The sequence below is a fragment of the Psammomys obesus genome, unplaced genomic scaffold (genome assembly GCF_907164565.1).
Source record: "Psammomys obesus unplaced genomic scaffold, mPsaObe1.curated_primary_1811, whole genome shotgun sequence".
In the NCBI taxonomy this organism is placed as follows: domain Eukaryota; kingdom Metazoa; phylum Chordata; class Mammalia; order Rodentia; family Muridae; genus Psammomys; species Psammomys obesus.
The window spans coordinates 1,674,739-1,679,738 of NW_026595981.1; the positions used below are offsets into that span (position 1 = coordinate 1,674,739).

At 50.6% G+C, this 5,000-nt stretch overlaps 1 protein-coding gene across 7 annotated transcripts in view; it reads right to left on the reverse strand.

Moving 5' to 3' along the window:
- Positions 1 to 5,000, reverse strand: part of Rph3al (rabphilin 3A like (without C2 domains)) — a 138,912-nt gene that overhangs the window by 16,782 nt on the left and 117,130 nt on the right. The window lies entirely within an intron of this gene.

The following is a 5,000-nucleotide window of genomic DNA, read 5'->3' on the forward strand; positions in this document are numbered from 1 at the left end:
GCAGGACTGAGGTTTTTACCTGCTTTTCTGCTCAGGACTTCTCTTTCATCCTTTGATAAAGTGTTGTGGGTCAAATGTTTGTACCCCCAACCTTAAGGCACGTTGCAGCTCTAAGCTGCAGGAATCTGGAAGAGTTGAATGGAGCCCGAGGGCTGACTCGGCACACAAGTGTCCTGAGCGGAGCGCTTTCTACCTCGCTGTCCTCACACGCACACCCTGGACCAGGCGGCTACCCACAGCACCGCAGCGGAGAGCCTTGTCAGCACCTTGATCTCGCTCTGCCAGCCAGACCCGGAAGAAATCAATTTCTGTAGCTTAAGCCACCTGTCTTGGTATTTTGTTGCAGCAGCCCAAGCATACCAACACAATAAGACTTTCATTTCCTTCATGCTGGTCCCTATAATTTCCATTTAAAGTTTCCTTCCAGGCATGAAATAATTTTTTTTTTGTTGCAATTACAAATAGTTTTCTCACTTCCGCCTCTAATTAGTCAGTACAGATTAAAGCTATTGATTTTTTTTAAATTGACTTTTCTTTTTAGTTTTTCCAGACAGGATTTCAAAAGCCCTGACTGTCCTGGAACTTGCTCTGTAGATCAGGCTGGCCTTGAACTCAGGGATCTGCTTGTCTTTGCATCCTGAGTGCTGGGATTAAAGGTGTGTGCAACACGGCCCACCTGGATTGATTTAGCCTGTTTTGTCAGTTTCTAAATTTCCTTATTCCTGCTAGTGTGTTTAGGTTAGCTTTTGTTGAGTTCTTGGTACACACACCAACTGCAAAGAAGATAGATCCCTTTTGTTCTTTTCTAATATTAAGACATGCTTTTTATTTCTTGCTTTACTGTGTTAATTGAAAACTATTACGGGGCCAGAGAGATGGTTCAGTGGTTGAGAGCACTGGCTGCTCTTGTCAAGGACTTGGGTTCAGTTCCCAGCACCCACATGGTGGCTCACAACCGTTGGTAACTCCAGTTCCAGGAGATCCGACATCCACTCTTACCTCTGTAGGTGCCAGGCACACTCATGGTACACAGATACACATGCAGGCAAGAGACACAGGTGCATAAAATAAACCTAAAACAAAACCACCTAATGATGGCGGGAGCACAGTGAGTGGCAGAACACTTGCCTGGTTCACTCAAGGGCCTGGCTTTTTCCGGGCCCCTGAAAAACAAATTGCAGCAGGCAGCAAAGCCAAGCCAAACAATCAGATATGACTGAATGATGGAGATTCAGTTAAGAAGATTTCCTGTGGTTACCCCTTTGAGACAGGGGCTCACTCTGTAGCCCAGGCTAGTCTGGAACGCACTAGGAGTGCAGATGAAGCCGAGACCAGCCTTGTCAGGTCCTTCCAGCACAGCGGTTCCCAGCCTTCCTATTGCCTTGGTCCCTTAATATAGTTCCTCATGTTGCAGTGACCCCCACCATAAAATCATTTTCATTGCTACTTCATAACTGTATTTTTGCTACTGTTACGAATCATAATGCAAGCGACCCTTGCGGAAAGGTCATTTAGCCCCTCAGAGGTCGCAACCCACAGATTGAGAACCACTGCCTCACAGCTGCTGGCGCAGAGGCGCCTGTGGCGTAATGAAAGCATGCAGCACAGTGCCTGGCTTCAACAACCTGGAAAACAGGACATCTGAATTAAAATCAATAAATAATAGACATAAGAAAACCTCCGCAGATGTGGGCATAAGAATGATGAAGGTTGTTTCTCCTCCCTGTAGACTGGCCACAGTTACAGCCCCCAACAGTATCACAGGCGGCAGAGATGTTCGGCCTGACTGCCTCGGCGTACATGACTAAATATGACTAGGTCGTCATATAGCCCAACCGAGACAAGAAAGCTTCAGTTCACAGGGTTCAGGTTTAAAGCTATTTCAAGGCAAAAATGTAGAAACAACATCAAAGTCCATCAACAGAGAACAGTGAAAACCTGACACAATGTTTATGAGATTTTATCCGGCCATTAAGGTGAAGTGCAGTCTAGGTCCAGTGGCCTGGAAGGAGCCTGTGACACTCTCCTAACAGGCCTGGCATGATGGCATACACCTTTGATCCTGTCATTCGACACAGGCAGTCAAATCTCTGTGACCTCAAGGCCAACCTGGTCTAACATTCCAGGCCAACCCGGGCTACATAGTGAGACTGTCTCAAAACAAACAAACACACAAACAAACCCATGAGATTCAAACAGCAACAGATCCACCGGCAACAGCCTGTTTTATTTATCTGTTACATAGCAAGTTTAAATGCCTAAATTCAGTGGGTGTTTGGTCAAGGGCTACGGTGTAAGGGCCAATAGAAGAGGTTACTGGTTTTCATTCCTTGCTGAATTATTTAACTTGTATTCTTATAGTATTAAAAATTAATAAAGGAAAACGTGGAGGAGGATGGGAAGGTGCCGATCTGGAAAACATCAATTAACTCCTAGATCCCTGTGGACACATTGAAAGTTCATAGCTTGGGGCCAGCGAGACGCCTCAGTGCGCTGGCTGCACACGCCTGCTGGCTGCAGTTGAGTCTCTGGAGCCGAGTAAAGATGGAAGGAGAGAAGCACCTCACCAAGGAGACCTCGAGCCTTCGTGGTGTGTGCACACACACACAGCATCCACATAGACATGTGCACAAGTCATAAACAAAATAATTCATTCATGTGGGGCTGGAGAGATGGCTCAGAGGTTAAGAACACTGGCTGTTCTTCCAAAGGTCCTGAGTTCAAGTCCAAGCAACCACATGTGTGGCTTATAACCATCTCTAATGAGATCTGGCATAAATGCAGGCAGAATACTATATAAGCAATAAATAAAATAAACCTTTAAAAAAATAATTCATTCATAATCTATACCTATTGCTTACAGGGCACAGAAAGGAAATGAGGGAGGGCTGGCATGTGAGCAGGAGAGGGTGGAAAGCATGGGTGCTGGAGCCCAAGGCTTAGGGTGGGGGGATGGAACAAGGGTGGGGAAGAGGGTCACAGACAGAGGCTGAGAGATGGTGTTAGCCTCAGCTCCATGCCTGTAGGAGGAGCGGCGGGCAGGAGGCCTGGAGTCCCTGAAGGCCCGGAGCCAGGAAGCCAGCTGCCTTGTGAGGGCATGGTTTTAGCAGCCTCCCAGCATCTCTTGGGTCTACCTAGCAGCTCATGGACCACAGGCACCTGTGATGTCATGGAAGCCCCTTGCCATAGCCTCCTCCGCAGTGTCAATGGCTCACTCCCTTGCTCCCATGTCAACGGAGCATCTCTTCCAGGAAATGCCTAGTGCTATGTGCCAAGGCACTGGTCTGCTGACGACAGAAGTGGCCCTGATGAAGGACTCTTCAGGGTTGTAGGAATGGTACTCACAATGATGGCTACTCTGACTCCTGAGCTCAGCTCAGTTGTGGTGCTGGGAGAGCTGTGGACACTCGCTTGCCCTTGGTCACAGCCACAGCTGTGGTCACAGCCAGCTAGCTGCCAAGACCCTGGGCAACTGATGGTGGGCTAGGGTGAGGGATCTGGAAAGCACCATGGGGATCCAGTCATCAGAGGACTGGACAGATGGAGACTACACTCTCATGGCCACCTGCTATGGGCCATCTGCTCCCTGCTGAGAGTCCAGGGAGCCAGAACAGGAGTCAGAACAGCCACCTCTGCCAGCAATCAGGATTCCTTGAGGCAGGTATGGCAGAGGCCTGTCCATAGGCTGCCGTGGACCTCACCTTGGGGCTACGTGAGCTAATCGTGAAGATACAGAGGGGACTGGAAGTCCCTCATCTCAGTCCATAGCCCAAGACGGCTCCCACATACCAGCTGGTCTATTCCCACACAGGTAAAGTGGCCAGGGCTGTGGCCTGGGAGGACATGGCCAGGGGCCTGCCCTCAGGCGGAAAGCAGGGACTGACGTGAGAGGACACGGAGCTGCCGGCCACAGCAACCGGCCACAGCAGCTGACAAGCACTACTTGGTTTCTGCCCTGATGTGACTCTGCTGTCCCTCCTTCCTAGGTCCTCCTCTGCCTCAGCCCTGTCCACCCCAGCAGTACACACACCAGTGGCCTCTCAGTGTGGGAATCGATCACCAGCAGCTCTCTCTCCCTGCCCCGCTGCCCACGAGCCTCACGCATCAGGTCACTCGGGGACCACAGGGCTTCAACAGGCCTGGCATAGCAGCCTGAGGGCTCTGCACCTCACTACCTCAGAGGGAGAGCCAGTTCCTGAGGAGAGTCTCTAGGCTGCCTGTTGACTGGTTCCAAGTGTGTGGGGGTTCTGGCTGCCTCGCCTGTATGAGCAAAAGGCCACCTGTGTCTCCACAGCTAAGGAGGTTCCTCGAGTGCTGCTGTGCCCAGAGTCCATGTGTGTTTGCTGGCGAGCATGTGTGGACGTACATGCCAATCTCCATGCATGTGAACATGTGTGAGCGTGTGTGCCTGTGAATGTGTATGAATCATGTGTGTGAACTGAATGATATGTGCGTATGTGTGTGTACACACATGTATGCACTGATTGGAAGCAGGTGGGTAGTGAGGACCCCTATAGTGGGCTCTTGGGTCCCAGCTGCTCACACAGGCCTCAGGCCTCTTCACAGCCACTCGGAGCAGCAGTCTGAACCTGCTGGTCCATTTGCTTCCGTTTCTGGGGTCACATCTTTATCTTTAGACAATGGGACAAGACCGTACACAGGGAGAGGGACAGGATGGAAGATGGACACTTCCTCAGGCCCCGGTAGCTATGACATCCCGGCGAGGCAGCGACCAACTGGACTGCTCCCCTCGGTCCCCTACATACAAGGACTCCACACTCCTGGTCTTCACCTGCATTCAGCCCTGCACCCACACACACTTTTCTTTAATGTCAGGGGAGCTAGACATGGGTCTGAGTCACGCCTGGGAGAGCTGCAGGCATCAGGATGGAGGGAGGGACAGCTGTGAGGAGGGACAACTGTGAAAGTGCCAAATGACACAAGGATGAAAATTACCTGAGAAGGGCGCACACCTAACACGGCTGTTTGCAAGGGTGACT